At 47.3% G+C, this 17,332-nt stretch overlaps 1 long non-coding RNA gene across 1 annotated transcript in view; it reads left to right on the plus strand.

Annotated features, from left to right (window-relative positions):
* The first annotated feature begins 15,735 nt into the window (after positions 1-15,735).
* Positions 15,736-17,332, plus strand: part of LOC139248241 (uncharacterized) — a 50,957-nt gene continuing 49,360 nt past the window's right edge. The window contains exon 1 of the long non-coding RNA XR_011591019.1: positions 15,736-15,967. This is a non-coding gene — a long non-coding RNA (uncharacterized lncRNA). The remainder of the gene's footprint in view (positions 15,968-17,332) is intronic.

Consider the following 17,332-nt stretch of genomic DNA (forward strand, 5'->3'; position numbering starts at 1 on the left):
CAGAAATGGGGTACTGAAGTTGCACGTTCAGCCATGAACTCATTGAATGGCGGTGCAGGCTTGAAGGGCCGAATGGCCTACTCCTGCACCTATTTTCGATGTTTCTATGTTAACCCTCATCCACATACCAGAGATGGGCAGATACAGAGTCAATCCACATTCATATACCAGACACGCACAATATAAGAAAATAAGAACATAAAATGTAGGAGCAGGAGTAGGCCATATGGCCCCTCGAGCCTGCTCCGCCATTTAATACGATCATGGCTGATCCGATCATGGACTCGGGTCCACTTCCTTGCCCGCTCCCCATAACCGCTTATTCCCTTATCGGTTAGTAAACTGTCTATCTCGATCTTAAATATATTCAATGTTCTGGCTTCCACAGCTCTCTGAGGCAGCGAATTCCACAGATTTACAACCCTCAGTGAAGAAATTTCTCCTCCTGTCAGTTTTAAATGGGTAGCCCCTTATTCTAAGATTATGCCCCCTAGTTCTAGTCTCCCCTATCAGTGAAAACATCCTCTCTTCATCCACCTTGTCAAGCCCCCTCATAATCTTATACGTTTCGATAAATCACCTCTCATTCATTCTTCTGAATTCCAATGAGTAGAGGCCCAACCTCTTCTCATAAGTCAATCCCTTCATCTCCGGAATCAACCTAGTGAACCTTCTCTGAACTGCCTCCAAAGCAAGTATATCCTTTCATAAATATGGAAACCAAAACTGCACACAGTATATAACCTGTATAACTGTAGCAAGACTTCCCTGCTTTTATACTCCAGCCCCTTTGCAATAAAGGCCAAGATTCCATTGGCCTTCCTGATCTCTTGCTGTACCTGCATACTAACCTTTTGTGTTTCATGCACAAGTACCCGCAGGTCCCGCTGTACTGCAGCACTTGGCAATCTTTCTCCATTTAAATAATAAATTGCTCTTTGATTTTTTTCTGCAAAAGTGCACGACCTCACACTTTCCAACATTATACTCCATCTGCCAAATTTTTGCCCACTCACTTAGCCTAACTGTGTCATTTTGCATATTCTTTGTGTCCTCCTCACACATTGCTTTTCCTCCTATCTTTATATCATCAGCAAACTTGGCTACGTTACACTCGGTCCCTTCTTCCAAGTCGTTAATATAGATTGTAAATAGTTGGGGTCCCAGCACTGATCCCTGTGGCACCCCACTAGTTACTGATTGCCAATCCGAGAATGAACCATTTATCCCGACTCTCTGTTTTCTGTTAGCATGGATAGAGGATTGGCTAACTAATATATTACCCCCAACCCCGTGAACTTTTATCTTGTGCAGTAACCTTTTATGTGGCACCTTGTCAAATGTCTTCTGGAAGTCCAAATACACCACATCCACTTTATCCACCCCTGTTCATTACATGCTCAAAGAATTCCAGCAAATTTGTCAAACTTAACTTCCCTTCATAAATCCTTGCTGACTCTGCCTGACCGAATTTTGCTTTTCCAAATGTCCTGCTGCTGCTTCTTTAATAATAGACTCCAACATTTTCCCAACAACAGATGTTAGGCTAATTGGTCTACAGTTTCCTGCTTTTTGTCTGCCTGTTTTTTCACCGAGTGCGGCTCTCAGGCCCCGGATAACACCGAGTGCAGCTCTTGGGCCCCGGGCAACATCCAGTGCGGCTCTCAGGCCCTGAGTCAGAGTCGCCAAGCCTGGCACCAGCAAACCCCGGGGGCAGTGCCACCCGCACACCACTTGCATTTATGCAGAAGGCCCAGCAATTCCCAGTCGCTCTATCAGGGAGGGCGCTGGATGTGGAAGTCTCTCCCTGACCTCCTGTGTGGGTCTGTTTGTTGCATCAGTTTGAGCTGGAGTGGGGAGGAGGGAGAAGCTGCTGGGTTTTACCTCCAGTACTTCTGGGCCCGGTGGGACTGTCACGGGAGGTGGGTTCCCTTCCCTGAAGGACAGTCGTGACCCAGATGTGTTTTTATGATAATCCGGCAGCTTTCATTGTCACTTTTTTTTAGTGCCGGCCCCACAAATGACCAGATTCATCAAGCTCAATTTCACAACCTGCCTTTGTGTTTTTGTGGGTTCTCTCTCACACTCCCTTTTACCTGTTTGAAATTCACTTTATAGGGTATTAAAAGGGGAGGATTTGTAGACTGGAAGCTCAAATCAAACATCACTTCAAGATCTGACAGTCACTCGATACATCGGGACCGGAATATCATCAGCTTTTGACCATGGAAGCAGAAGGCACCGTTCACAGTGGGGAGAAACGGTACACGTGCTCTGTGTGTGGACAAGGCTTCAGCCAATCATCCAACCTGGAGAGACACAAGCACAGTCACATTGGGGAGAAACCATGTAAATGTGAGGACTGTGGGGAAACGATTCAACTACCCGTCCCAGCTGAAAATGCACCAGCCATTTACCTGCTCCGACTGTGGGAAGGGATTCACTGCATCATCCCACCTGCTGACACAGCAAGTTCCCACTGGGGAGAGGCTGTTCATCTGCACGGAGTGTGGGAAGGGATTCACTGTATCATCCAGCCTGCTGACACACCAGCGAGTTAACACTCGAGAGAGTCCGTTCACCTGCTCTGACTGTGGAAAAGGATTCACTGCATCATCCCACCTGCTGACACACCAGCAAGTTCCCACTGGGGAGAGGCCGTTCATCTGCACGGAGTGTGGGAAGGGATTCACTCAGTTATCCGCCCTACTGAGACACCAGCGAGTTCACACTGGGGAGAGACCTTTTAAATGTTCTAACTGTGAGAAGAGTTTTAAAAGCAAACAGCACCTGCTGATACATCAACGAGTTCACACTGGGGAGAGGCCTTTTAAATGTTCTGACTGTGAGAAGAGTTTTAAAAGCAAACAGCACCTGCTGATACACCAACGAGTTCACACTGGGGAGAGGCCTTTTAAATGTTCTGACTGTGAGAAGAGTTTTAAAAGCAAACAGCACCTGCTGAGACACCAGTGAGTTCACACTGGGGAGAGGCCGTTCAGCTGCTCTGAATGTGGGAAGGGATTCACTCGGTCATCCCATCTGCTGAGACACCAGCGAATTCACACTGGGGAGAGGCCGTTCACCTGCTTCGACTGTGGGAAGGGATTCACTCGGTCATCCAACCTGCTGAGCCACCAGCGAGTTCACAAGTGACTGCAGGGGTTTGGATTCTGCTGTTGCTGCTGTTAATCACATCCTGGACTGAATTGTGTTAATTCTGACAGTTGGGGTTTATATCTCTTGTAACGCTGATGTTAATAACTCCTGTAGCTGAACTGGAATTTAATATTTGATATATAGACACATAAATTAGTGTTGCTTTCAACATATTGCTGTCGATTTTTGTCTTTCCCACCCTGAATGTTTCGCATCACCTGGCTGGAGCTGAGAAAGGACAATCTGGGGGGAGGATCATACAGGGGGAACAGAATTTCAGCCTGGACACATTCCTTCAGGGCCACACTAAGATCACTTCATTCCTCTGAACTCAAATGTGTATAGGCTCAACCTATCGTCATAAGTCGACCCCCCTCATCTCCGGAATCAACTCCGGAATCTACAGCAGACATGAGCAAGGACCTGAGGCTTATTAAAAGACACATTTCATTACAGACAAGGTTACACTGGGAGAAATGTTCAGTTAGAACATAAGAACATAAATAGGAGCAGGAGTAGGCCATTTGGCCCCTCAGGCCTGCTCCGCCATTCAATAAGACCATGGCTGATCTGATCATGGACTCAGCTCCACTTCCCTGCCCGCTCCCCATAACCCTTTACTCCCTTATCACTCAAAAATCTGTCTATCTCTGCCTTAATATATTCAAAGACCCAGCCTCCACAGCTCTCTTGGGCAGAGAATTCCATAGATTTACAACCATCAAAGAAGAAATTCATCACCTCAGTTTTAATTGGGCAGCCCCTTATTCTAAGACTACGTCCCCTAGTTTTAGTTTCCCATATGAGTGGAACTATCCTCTCTGCATCCACCTTGTTGAGCCCCCTCCTCTTATATGTTTTGATAAGATCACCTCTCATTCTTCTGAACTCCAATTTGTATAGGCCCAACCTACTCAACCTTTCTTGATGAGTCAACCCCCTCATCTCTGGAATCAACCTAGTGAACCTTCACTGAACAGCCTCCAATGCAAGTATATCCTTCCTTAAATATGGAGACCAAAATACAGAGTCCATTACAGGCAAAATGCCGAGCAAACCAGCAGCACACTGGCACCTTAACAGTGTCTCATCGGTCTGCAGGCTTTTCTTAAATAGATTTGCTGAGTGGATATAAACTTATCCAGGTTTGCAGGCGTGATGCTCTATTCACATATTGGAGGTAGAAGAGATGCTGTGAGGTACTTTCAGTAGCTGAAAGTGATTAACAGACTAGATTTTGTGTTTAGTGAGCCTGGGCGTGTTACCAATACCAGCAAAATCGGGACAGTGCAGCATGGATATGAAAGTGGCTAAGTGACACAAACAGAGTAGTTAGTGGTGAACGGTTGTTTTTCAGACTGGAGGAAGTGGTGTTCCCCAGGGGTCAGTACTGGGGCCACTGCTTTTTTTGATCTATATTAATGACTTAGACTTGGGTGTACAGGGCACAATTTCCAAATTTGCAGATGACACAAAACTTAGAAGTACAGTGAACAGTGAGGAGGATAGTGATAGATCTTGAAAGACATATACAGGCTGGTGGAATGGATGGACATGTGGCAGATGAAATTTAACATAGAAAAGTTCAAGAGTGATACATTTTGGTAGGAAGAAAGAGGAGTGGAAATATAAACTAAAGAATACAATTTTAAAGGGGTGCATGAATAGAGAGACCCAGGAGTATATGTGCACCAATCGCTGAAGGTGGCAGCGCAGGTTGAGAAAGCAGTTAGAAAGGCTTATGGGATCCTAGGCTTCATGAATAGAAGTATAGAGTACAGAAGTGTGGATATTATGTTGAACCTGCATAAAATACTGGTTCGGCCTCAACTGGAATATTGTGTCCAATTCTGGGTCATTATCATAGGCACCCCTCTGAATCGAGGCAGACATGCTTCCACTCTAAAAATGAATCCTTAGGTGGCTGAACAGTCCAATATGAGAACCACAGCCTGTCACAGGTGGGACAGATAGTCGTTGAGGGAAAGGGTGGGTGTGACCGGTTTGCCGCACGCTCTTTCCCATGCCTGCGTTTGATTTCTGTGTGCTCTCGGCGATGAGACTCGAGGTGCTCAGTGCCCTTCCGGATGCACTTCCTCCACTTAGTGCGGTCTTTGGCCAGGGACTCCCAGGTGTCAGTGGGGATGTTGCACTTTTTCCGGGAGGCTTTGAGGATGTCCATGTAACATTTCCTCTGCCCACCTTTTGGCTCGTTTGCCGTGAAGGAGTTCCGAGTAGAGCGCTTGCTTTGGGAGTCTCATGTCTGGCTTGCCCAGCGGAGTTAATCAAGTGTGGTCAATGCTTCAGTGTTAGGGATGTTGGCCTGGTCGATGACTCTAATGTTGGTGCATCTGTCCTCCCAGGGGCTTTGTAGGATCTTGCGGAGACATCGTTGGTGGTATTTCTCCAGCGACTTGAGGTGTCTACTGTACATGGTCCATGTCTCTGTGACATACAGGAGGGCAGGTATTACTACAGCCCTGTAGACCATGAGCTCGGTCACAAATTTGAGGGCCTGGTCTTCAAACATACTTTTCCTCAGGCGGCCGAAGGCTGCACTGGTGCACTGGAGGCAGTGTTGAATCTTGTTGTCAATGTCTGCTCTTGTTGATAAGAGGTTCCCGTATGGTCCACGTTGTCCAGGACCGCGCCGTGGATCCTTGATGACTGGGGGGCGGGGGGGGGGGAGGTTTGTGGAGGACCTTTGTCTTACGGATGTTTAGCGTAAGGCCCATGCTTTCGTACGCCTCAGTAAATACGTTGACTATGATTTGGAAGTTCAGCCTCTGTATTTCCGCAGACACAGTCATCGTCCGCGTATGGTAGCTCGACGACCGAGGTTGGGGTGGTCTTGGACCTGGCCTGGAGACGACGAAAGTTGAACAGGTTCCCACTGGTTCTGTAGTTTAGTTCCACTCCAGCAAGGAGCTTGTTTACTGAGATGGAGCAATTCTGGGTACCGCATTTTAGCAAGTATGAGAAGGCTTTGGAGAGGGTGCAGAAAAGATTTATGAGAATGATTCAAGGGTGAGGGACTTCAGTTACGTGGATAGTCTGGAGAAGCAGGGGTTGTTCTCCTCAGGGCAGAGAAGATTGAGAGGAGATTTGACAGAGGTATTCAAAATCATGAAGGGTCTGGACAGAGTAGATGGAGTGGGATTAGCTGACGCTCTTGCAGATAGCCGGCATGGGCTCGATGGGCAAAACGGCCTCCTTCCGTGTTGTAACCAGTCTCTGATTCTAAGATGATGAAAACCTGTTACCCAGGATGCTCCATCTCCCGGGCACTGGGACCCAGTTGGGAACAGAGACCCTGAAGCCCGGTCCATTCTCTGTTCCTGAACCAAAATGGCCATGCATGCGCCCTGATCCCGCCCTGTGCAAGATGGCGGCCAGTGACCCTGCTCACCCGGGCCTGTCACCATGGGGCATGAGGGCTCTAATTTGGGGTCTGGAATTTATCTGTATCTAAACCGTGCTGTACCTGCCCTGGGATTGTTTGAAGAGATAGTGTAGAGGGAGCTTTACTCTGAATCTAACCAGTGCTGCACCTGCTCTGGTAGTCTTCGACAGGAAGCTGTCGAGGAAGTGTTTCAATACATATGAAAAATGACGGACAGGGAAAGACCATCTGGTCCATCAAGCCTGTCCCACACAATTGCGATATATCACAGCATATACATTCCACTCAACCCGAATCCATTTGATCTCCTGGGAGAGGCAAAAAAACATTAAAAAAACCCAGGCCAATTTGGGAAAATAAAATATGGGAAATTCCTCTCCGACCCATCTAAGCGATCGAAACTAGTCCAGATCACTCTGGCCATTAAATTCTCTGCAGTACCTACCTTCTGTAAGTGTTAATCTCCGCCCCAGCCACAAACAAATCCAGCTTTTACTTGAAGGAATTCAATGAGTCTGTATCCACCACATGAGAGGGCAGCTTGTTCCAGAGGTCTACTATTCTCTGGGAAAAGAACCACCTCCTGACATCTAACCTAGATGTAGCCTTATACAACTTAAATTTGTGCCCCTGGTCCTGCCTAACCTACTTCATTGAAATAAACGGTCAGCTGGAAAACTTTCATGTTCATTATCTTATAAACCTAAATCATATCCCCCTAAGTCTACGCTGCTCTAAGGAAAAGAGTCCCAACTCTTTTAACCGATCTTGATAACTAAGATACTTTAGACTTGGAATTAGTCTAGTGGCCCTCTTCTGCACCTTTTCCAGAGCCTCAATATCACCCACCATGTGAGGAGACCAAAACTGGACACAGTTTTCCAAGTGCAGCCTAATATGGCAGGGGGATGGGAACCAATGCAGGGAGATAGAGGGAAACAAAAAGGAGGCAAAAACAAAAGACAGAAAGGAGATGAGGAAAAGTTGAGGGCAGAGAAACCCAAGGCAAAGAACAAAAAGGGCCATTGTACAGCAAAATTCTAAAAGGACAGAGGGTGTTAAAAAAACAAGCCTAAAGGCTTTGTGTCTTAATGCAAGGAGTATCCGCAATAAGGTGGATGAATTAACTGTGCAAATAGATGTTAACAAATATGATGTGATTGGGATTACGGAGACGTGGCTCCAGGATGAGCAGGGCTGGGAACTCAACATCCAGGGGTATTCAACATTCAGGAAGGATAGAATAAAAGGAAAAGGAGGTGGGGTAGCATTGCTGGTTAAGGAGGAGATTAAGGCAATAGTTAGGAAGGACATTAGCTTGGATGATGTGGAATCTATATGGGTAGAGCTGCAGAACACTAAAGGGCAAAAATCGTTAGTGGGAGTTGTGTACAGACCTCCAAACAGTAGTAGTGATGTTGGGGAGGGCATCAAACAGGAAATTAGGGGTGCGTGCAATAAAGGTGCAGCAGTTATAATGGGTGACTTTAATATGCACATAGATTGGGCTAACCAAACTGGAAGCAATACGGTGGAGGAGGATTTTCTGGAGTGCATAAGGGATGGTTTTTTAGACCAATATGTCGAGGAACCAACTAGGGGGGAGGCCATCTTAGACTGGGTGTTATGTAATGAGAAAGGATTAATTAGCAATCTCGTTGTGCGAGGCCCCTTGGGGAAGAGTGACCATAATATGGTGGAATTCTGCATTAGGATGGAGAATGAAACAGTTAATTCAGAGACCATGGTCCAGAACTTAAAGAAGGCTAACTTTGAAGGTATGAGGCGTGAATTGGCTGAGATGGATTGGCGAATGATACTTAAGGGGTTGACTGTGGATGGGCAATGGCAGACATTTAGAGACCGCATGGATGAACTACAACAATTGTACATTCCTGTCTGGCATAGAAATAAAAAAGGGAAGGTGGCTCAACCGTGGCTATCAAGGGAAATCAGGGATAGTATTAAAGCCAAGGAAGTGGCATACAAATTGGCCAGAAATAGCAGCGAACCTGGGGACTGGGAGAAATTTAGAACTCAGCAGAGGAGGACAAAGGGTTTGATTAGGGCAGGGAAAATGGAGTATGAGAAGAAGCTTGCAGGGAACATTAAGACGGATTGCAAAAGTTTCTATAGATATGTAAAGAGAAAAAGGTTAGTAAAGACAAATGTAGGTCCCCTGCAGTCAGAATCAGGGGAAGTCATAACGGGGAACAAAGAAATGGCGGACCAATTGAACAAGTACTTTGGTTCGGTATTCACGAAGGAGGACACGAACAACCTTCCGGTTATAAAAGGGGTCGGGGGGTCTAGTAAGGAGGAGGAACTGAGGGAAATCCTTATTAGCCGGGAAATTGTGTTGGGGAAATTGATGGGATTGAAGGCCGATAAATCCCCAGGGCCTGATGGACTGCATCCCAGAGTACTTAAGGAGGTGGCCTTGGAAATAGTGGATGCGTTGACAGTCATTTTCCAACATTCCATTGACTCTGGATCAGTTCCTATGGAGTGGAGGGTAGCCAATGTAACCCCACTTTTTAAAAAAGGAGGGAGAGAGAAAACAGGGAATTATAGACCGGTCAGCCTGACATCGGTAGTGGGTAAAATGATGGAATCAATTATTAAGGATGTCATAGCAGTGCATTTGGAAAGAGGTGACATGATAGGTCCAAGTCAGCATGGATTTGTGAAAGGGAAATCATGCTTGACAAATCTTCTGGAATTTTTTGAGGATGTTTCCAGTAGAGTGGATAAGGGAGAACCAGTTGATGTGGTATATTTGGACTTTCAGAAGGCGTTCGACAAGGTCCCACACAAGAGATTGATGTGCAAAGTTAGAGCACATGGGATTGGGGGTAGTGTACTGACATGGATTGAGAACTGGTTGTCAGACAGGAAGCAAAGAGTAGGAGTAAATGGGTACTTTTCAGAATGGCAGGCAGTGACTAGTGGGGTACCGCAAGGTTCTGTGCTGGGGCCCCAGCTGTTTACACTGTACATTAATGATTTAGATGAGGGGATTAAATGTAGTATCTCCAAATTTGCGGATGACACTAAGTTGGGTGGCAGTGTGAGCTGCGAGGAGGATGCTGTGAGGCTGCAGAGCGACTTGGATAGGTTAGGTGAGTGGGCAAATGCATGGCAGATGAAGTATAATGTGGATAAATGTGAGGTTATCCACTTTGGTGGTAAAAACAGAGAGACAGACTATTATCTGAATGGTGACAGATTAGGAAAAGGGGAGGTGCAAAGAGACCTGGGTGTCATGGTACATCAGTCATTGAAGGTTGGCATGCAGGTGCAGCAGGCGGTTAAGAAAGCAAATGGCATGTTGGCCTTCATAGCAAGGGGATTTGAGTACAGGGGCAGGGAGGTGTTGCTACAGTTGTACAGGGCATTGGTGAGGCCACACCTGGAGTATTGTGTACAGTTTTGGTCTCCTAACCTGAGGAAGGACATTCTTGCTATTGAGGGAGTGCAGCGAAGGTTCACCAGACTGATTCCCGGGATGGCGGGACTGACCTATCAAGAAAGACTGGATCAACTGGGCTTGTATTCACTGGAGTTCAGAAGAATGAGAGGGGACCTCATAGAAACATATAAAATTCTGACGGGGTTAGACAGGTTAGATGCAGGAAGAATGTTCCCAATGTTGGGGAAGTCCAGAACCAGGGGTCACAGTCTAAGGATAAGGGGTAAGCCATTTAGGACCGAGATGCGGAGGAACGTCTTCACCCAGAGAGTGGTGAACCTGTGGAATTCTCTACCACAGAAAGTTGTTGAGGCCAATTCACTAAATATATTCAAAAAGGAGTTAGATGAGGTCCTTACTGCTAGGGGGATCAAGGGGTATGGCGAGAAAGCAGGAATGGGGTACTGAAGTTGAATGTTCAGCCATGAACTCATTGAATGGCGGTGCAGGCTAGAAGGGCCGAATGGCCTACTCCTGCACCTATTTTCTATGTTTCTATGTTTCTATGTTGTCGAGATCAGTTCCTATAGAGTGGAGGGTAGCCAATGTAACCCAACTTTTTAAAAAAGGAGGGAGAGAGAAAACAGGGAATTATAGACCGGTCAGCCTGACATCGGTAGTGGGTAAAATGATGGAATCAATTATTAAGGATGTCATAGCAGCGCATTTGGAAAGAGGTGACATGATAGGTCCAAGTCAGCATGGATTTGTGAAAGGGAAATCATGCTTGACAAATCTTCTGGAATTTTTTGAGGATGTTTCCAGTAGAGTGGACAAGGGAGAACCAGTTGATGTGGTATATTTGGACTTTCAGAAGGCGTTCGACAAGGTCCCACACAAGAGATTGATGTGCAAAGTTAGAGCACATGGGATTGGGGGTAGTGTACTGACATGGATTGAGAACTGGTTGTCAGACAGGAAGCAAAGAGTAGGAGTAAATGGGTACTTTTCAGAATGGCAGGCAGTGACTAGTGGGGTACCGCAAGGTTCTGTGCTGGGGCCCCAGCTGTTTACACTGTACATTAATGATTTAGATGAGGGGATTAAATGTAGTATCTCCAAATTTGCGGATGACACTAAGTTGGGTGGCAGTGTGAGCTGCGAGGAGGATGCTGTGAGGCTGCAGAGCGACTTGGATAGGTTAGGTGAGTGGGCAAATGCATGGCAGATGAAGTATAATGTGGATAAATGTGAGGTTATCCACTTTGGTGGTAAAAACAGAGAGACAGACTATTATCTGAATGGTGACAGATTAGGAAAAGGGGAGGTGCAAAGAGACCTGGGTGTCATGGTACATCAGTCATTGAAGGTTGGCATGCAGGTGCAGCAGGCGGTTAAGAAAGCAAATGGCATGTTGGCCTTCATAGCAAGGGGATTTGAGTACAGGGGCAGGGAGGTGTTGCTACAGTTGTACAGGGCATTGGTGAGGCCACACCTGGAGTATTGTGTACAGTTTTGGTCTCCTAACCTGAGGAAGGACATTCTTGCTATTGAGGGAGTGCAGCGAAGGTTCACCAGACTGATTCCCGGGATGGCGGGACTGACCTATCAAGAAAGACTGGATCAACTGGGCTTGTATTCACTGGAGTTCAGAAGAATGAGAGGGGACCTCATAGAAACATATAAAATTCTGACGGGGTTAGACAGGTTAGATGCAGGAAGAATGTTCCCAATGTTGGGGAAGTCCAGAACCAGGGGTCACAGTCTAAGGATAAGGGGTAAGCCATTTAGGACCGAGATGCGGAGGAACGTCTTCACCCAGAGAGTGGTGAACCTGTGGAATTCTCTACCACAGAAAGTTGTTGAGGCCAATTCACTAAATATATTCAAAAAGGAGTTAGATGAGGTCCTTACTGCTAGGGGGATCAAGGGGTATGGCGAGAAAGCAGGAATGGGGTACTGAAGTTGAATGTTCAGCCATGAACTCATTGAATGGCGGTGCAGGCTAGAAGGGCCGAATGGCCTACTCCTGCACCTATTTTCTATGTTTCTATGTTTCTATGTTGTCTAGATCAGTTCCTATAGAGTGGAGGGTAGCCAATGTAACCCAACTTTTTAAAAAAGGAGGGAGAGAGAAAACAGGGAATTATAGACCGGTCAGCCTGACATCGGTAGTGGGTAAAATGATGGAATCAATTATTAAGGATGTCATAGCAGCGCATTTGGAAAGAGGTGACATGATAGGTCCAAGTCAGCATGGATTTGTGAAAGGGAAATCATGCTTGACAAATCTTCTGGAATTTTTTGAGGATGTTTCCAGTAGAGTGGACAAGGGAGAACCAGTTGATGTGGTATATTTGGACTTTCAGAAGGCGTTCGACAAGGTCCCACACAAGAGATTGATGTGCAAAGTTAGAGCACATGGGATTGGGGGTAGTGTGCTGACATGGATTGAGAACTGGTTGTCAGACAGGAAGCAAAGAGTAGGAGTAAATGGGGACTTTTCAGAATGGCAGGCAGTGACTAGTGGGGTACCGCAAGCTTCTGTGCTGGGGCCCCAGCTGTTTACATTGTACATTAATGATTTAGATGAGGGGATTAAATGTAGTATCTCCAAATTTGCAGATGATACTAAGTTGGGTGGCAGTGTGAGCTGCGAGGAGGATGCTGTGAGGCTGCAGAGCGACTTGGATAGGTTAGGTGAGTGGGCAAATGCATGGCAGATGAAGTATAATGTGGATAAATGTGAGGTTATCCACTTTGGTGGTAAAAACAGAGAGACAGACTATTATCTGAATGGTGACAGATTAGGAAAAGGGGAGGTGCAAAGAGACCTGGGTGTCATGGTACATCAGTCATTGAAGGTTGGCATGCAGGTGCAGCAGGCGGTTAAGAAAGCAAATGGCATGTTGGCCTTCATAGCAAGGGGATTTGAGTACAGGGGCAGGGAGGTGTTGCTACAGTTGTACAGGGCATTGGTGAGGCCACACCTGGAGTATTGTGTACAGTTTTGGTCTCCTAATCTGAGGAAGGACATTCTTGCTATTGAGGGAGTGCAGCGAAGGTTCACCAGACTGATTCCCGGGATGGCGGGACTGACCTATCAAGAAAGACTGGATCAACTGGGCTTGTATTCACTGGAGTTCAGAAGAATGAGAGGGGACCTCATAGAAACATTTAAAATTCTGACGGGGTTCGACAGGTTAGATGCAGGAAGAATGTTCCCAATGTTGGGGAAGTCCAGAACCAGAGGTCACAGTCTAAGGATAAGGGGTAAGCCATTTAGGACTGAGATGCGGAGGAACTTCTTCACCCAGAGAGTGGTGAACCTGTGGAATTCTCTACCACAGAAAGTTGTTGAGGCCAATTCACTAAATATATTCAAAAAGGAGTTAGATGAGGTACTTACTACTAGGGGAATCAAGGGGTATGGCGAGAAAGCAGGAATGGGGTACTGAAGTTGAATGTTCAATGAATGGCGGTGCAGGCTAGAAGGGCCGAATGGCCTACTCCTGCACCTATTTTCTATGTTTCTATGTTGTATCAGGACAAAACAGTACGCCTCGTCTTATACTCCATTGTCCTATGGATACACCCAACATCCTATTTGCTCTAGCTATCGCTGAACAGCATTGCTCATGTACATTTAAGGATGTAAGCACTAGAATGCACAAATCTCTTTCTATCTCCACCATCTTTAATGCCTTTCCCGAGAGGGTTTACGAATGTTGAGCATTTGCCCTGCCCACATGCATACCACTGAACTTATCCAAGTTATGCATCATTTTCCAGTCATGAGGCCAGACTCCCAACACTTTAAGATCTGCCTGAATCAGACGAGCCTCTTCCACAGTTCTAGCACTTGCACAGATCTTGGTATCAGTTCCAAATTTGCAAACTGTGCCCCCAACCCCAAAATCCAGATCCTTAATATAATTAGTGAAAAGCAATGGTCCCAGCACTGATCCCTGTGGGACACCACTGGTGACCGATCTCCAAACAGATCCAAATCCATCTATAACTGCTCTTTACCTGCATCTTGCCAGCCAGATCTGTATCCAGCTCAATATATTTCCACTAATACCAGAGGCTCCCATCTCACAGAGAAGCTTCTTGTGTGGAATCCTCTCAAAAGCTTTTTGAAAATCTAAGTCGACAATGTCTACTGGGCTTCCCTCATCCACCAACTTTGTAACTTTTTCAAAAAATACAATTAAAGTGAGACATGAACTCTTTTTTTTTTATGAAGCCATATTGGGTGTCCCCAATATGTCCCTCCCTATTCAAGTATTCATATATTGCATCCCTTCTGATTCAAGCATCTTGCCTATTGCTGATATTAAACTGATGGGCCTATAGTTACCCGGGTCTGCCTTGTCACAATTTTTTTGAATGGGGACTACCTTAGCCTCCTTCCAGTCTGTAGGAACCATTCCAGATTGCAGTGAGCTATTTAAAATACAGGCCAGGGGCTCGCACAGCACATGTCCCATCTCCCGGAGGACCCTCGGGGGGGGTATTATCCGGCCCTGCTGCTCAATCTATTTTCAAGTTCTTAATTTTTTCTAAAGCAATCTGCTTATATAAGTTAATGTTACTGATAAAACTAGTATTATTAAATTCTAATATTTGAGCATCATTTTCAAGGGTGAAGACTGATGCAAAGTACTCATTTAATATTTCCGCCATACTCAGTGAGTCCTTTGTAACCTGTCCTTGAACACCCTTCAGTGGCCCAAAACAGTCTTTGATAGTTCTCTGACTCTTCACATAACTCAAAAAGCTCTTCCCATGACTGCCACAGTTGTCCACAATCCTTTTTCCCATTAGCCTTTTTGCTGATCGAATAGCAGCCTTCGTTTTCTTTAATTGTTCCTTGTATTCACCCTATTTATTTGAGTGTTAAATGATTTAATTTATAGAGACATTTCTGTTTATATCTGATTTGTCTTTGTACAGAGCCAGTCGGCCACCTTGGCTTTTTCTCACCACATGTCTATCTTTTGATTTTGTCTACATGTTGGTTTTCAACATTTTTAATCGTATTCTGAAAAACTTTCCATTTATATTCAACATCGGTCGCATCAGCACCGAGGGGGGTTGGCTAATTTACCTGTTGCAAGTCCTCTGCCATTTTGGAGAAGTTTGCCCGTCTGAAATGTGGTGCGAGTCGCAGGTTCTCAGTTCATTTGGTTCTCCCGGCCAATTGGGAGCGTATAATGTGATCAGTGTTGCCCAGATGTTCCCCCACACCAGGTCAGGCTCACTACTAAACACCAGGTCCAATATATAACTTTCCCCAGTTACTTCATTAACATGTTGAGTCAGGAAACAGTTCTGTATATTGTCAATAAATCTTTCAGCTGCACTTCCCCCAACAGCAGGTAAAGCAGCGTGCCCCTGAATGTCAGGGTAATAACAATGAGCTTCCCTCAGGTTAATTCTCTCTCTGTCCCCCCACACAAGCTGCCTGAGCGGCTGAGTGGTTCCAGCACCTTCTGTCTTTATTCTCTCAGATTGCAGCATTCCCGCTGCTGAGCTCAGGGGCTGTGTGGGCGGGGCCCTGACGTCACACACAGCGGGCGGGGCCATGTCCCGCGCGCTGCCGGGCTCGCGAAGTGACAGTTCAACTGCCCCGGGTTCAAATCAGGAGCCACGTGACCCCGCGTGGTTCCTTCTGCAGTCCTCTGGGCGGGGCTCTGTGGTGGAGCGGAACTGGGATTGGTGCAAGGGGCTGTCAATCTCCTGTGTGCAGCCAGGGTTACCGGGGCCGCGCTCTGTCACTGGGGGAACTGGGCTCACGGACTGAGAGCGGGCGGCTCAGCCCGAGAGCTGAACAAACACCGGGAGGGACTTTAATGTGTGACAGTGCCGCTTTGTAACTGTGCACAGAAAATGGCAATTGCCATCTGCATGAGGGAAAATGCGGAAGTGTCAGATCTGATGTTTGCTGTCACACAGGGCGGGACTTTAAAGTTTAAATTAAAGTGTTTGTAAGTGAGCACAGAAACCGAGGTTAGATTACTGTCATCATCAGGTCCCGGGAAATGTGCTGACCCGGACAGTGTGTAACCCGGGGGTGGGCCCAGTGAGATCAGACAGTGTGTAACCCGGGGGTGGGCCCAGTGAGATCAGACAGTGTGTAACCCGGGGGTGGGCCCAGTGAGATCAGACAGTGTGTAACCCGGGGGCCAGTGAGATCAGATAGTGTGTAACCCGGGGGCCAGTGAGATCAGACAGTGTGTAACCCGGGGGTGGGCCCAGTGAGATCAGACAGTGTGTAACCCGGGGGCCCAGTGAGATCAGACAGTGTGTAACCCGGGGGCCCAGTGAGATCAGACAGTGTGTAACCCGGGGGCCCAGTGAGATCAGACAGTGTGTAACCCGGGGAGGATGGGCCCAGTGAGATCAGACAGTGTGTAACCCGGGGGCCCAGTGAGATCAGACAGTGTGTAACCCGGGGGCCCAGTGAGATCAGAGAGTGTGTAACCCGGGGGGCCCAGTGAGATCAGACAGTGTGTAACCCGGGGGCCCAGTGAGATCAGACAGTGTGTAACCCGGGGAGGATGGGCCCAGTGAGATCAGACAGTGTGTAGCCCAGTGAGATCAGACAGTGTGTAACCCGGGGGCCCAGTGAGATCAGACAGTGTGTAACCCGGGGGGCCCAGTGAGATCAGAGAGTGTGTAACCCGGGGTTCCAGTGAGATCAGACAGTGTGTAACCCGGGGGCCCAGTGAGATCAGACAGTGTGTAACCCGGGGTTCCAGTGAGATCAGACAGTGTGTAACCCGGGGGCCCAGTGAGATCAGACAGTGTGTAACCCGGGGGCCCAGTGAGATCAGACAGTGTGTAACCCGGGAAGGATGGGCCCAGTGGGATCAGACAGTGCGTAACTCGGGGAGGATGGGCCCAGTGAGATCAGACAGTGTGTAACCCGGGGGCCCAGTGAGATCAGACAGTGTGTAACCCGGGGGGCCCAGTCAGATCAGAGAATGTGTAACCCGGGGGCCCAATGAGATCAGACAGTGTAACCGGGGGCCCAGTGAGATCAGACAGTGTGTAACCCGGGAAGGATGGGCCCAGTGGGATCAGACAGTGCGTAACTCGGGGAGGATGGGCCCAGTGGGATCAGACAGTGCGTAACTCGGGGAGGATGGGCCCAGTGAGATCAGGCAGTGTAACCCGGGGGCCCAGTCAGATCAGACAGTGTGTATCCCGGGGGCCCAATGAGATCAGACAGTGTGTAACCCGCGGAGGATGGGCCCAGTGAGATCAGACAGTGTGTAACCCGCAGAGGATGGGCCCAGTGAGATCAGACATTGTGCAACCCGCGGAGGATGGGCCCAGTGAGATCATAC

Source organism: Pristiophorus japonicus, unplaced genomic scaffold, assembly GCF_044704955.1.
Source record: "Pristiophorus japonicus isolate sPriJap1 unplaced genomic scaffold, sPriJap1.hap1 HAP1_SCAFFOLD_29, whole genome shotgun sequence".
Classification (NCBI taxonomy): domain Eukaryota; kingdom Metazoa; phylum Chordata; class Chondrichthyes; family Pristiophoridae; genus Pristiophorus; species Pristiophorus japonicus.